The sequence below is a fragment of the Rhagoletis pomonella genome, unplaced genomic scaffold (genome assembly GCF_013731165.1).
Source record: "Rhagoletis pomonella isolate Grant_MI unplaced genomic scaffold, Rhpom_1.0 Rhpom_scaffold_00005, whole genome shotgun sequence".
NCBI classification, from domain to species: Eukaryota; Metazoa; Arthropoda; class Insecta; order Diptera; family Tephritidae; genus Rhagoletis; species Rhagoletis pomonella.
This window is the reverse complement of record NW_023458559.1, coordinates 49,674,708-49,674,988: the sequence shown is the minus strand read 5'-3', so window position 1 is coordinate 49,674,988 and position 281 is coordinate 49,674,708.

Genomic DNA, 281 nt, shown 5'->3' with positions numbered 1-281 from the left:
CCAAAAAATAAAGTGGAATAAATAGAGAAGGGGAGGTGAACTGCAAACGGAGCAGGATCGATCGGATGTATTGAAAAGAGAAGTGCGCAAAGCGTGCGGAAAACATTTCGTATTTGGAAAAATCTTTTGAAAGCAAAAAAAGAAAAAAACCTTGAGTTTTAATTATTCCGACGAAAAAAGTGTTAATATTAGCAACACGGGACAGTGGCCGAATGTGAATAGTGTGGCAAAGCGTGCAAGTGAAAAATTAGTATATGTATATTTTTTGTTACATACAAGGA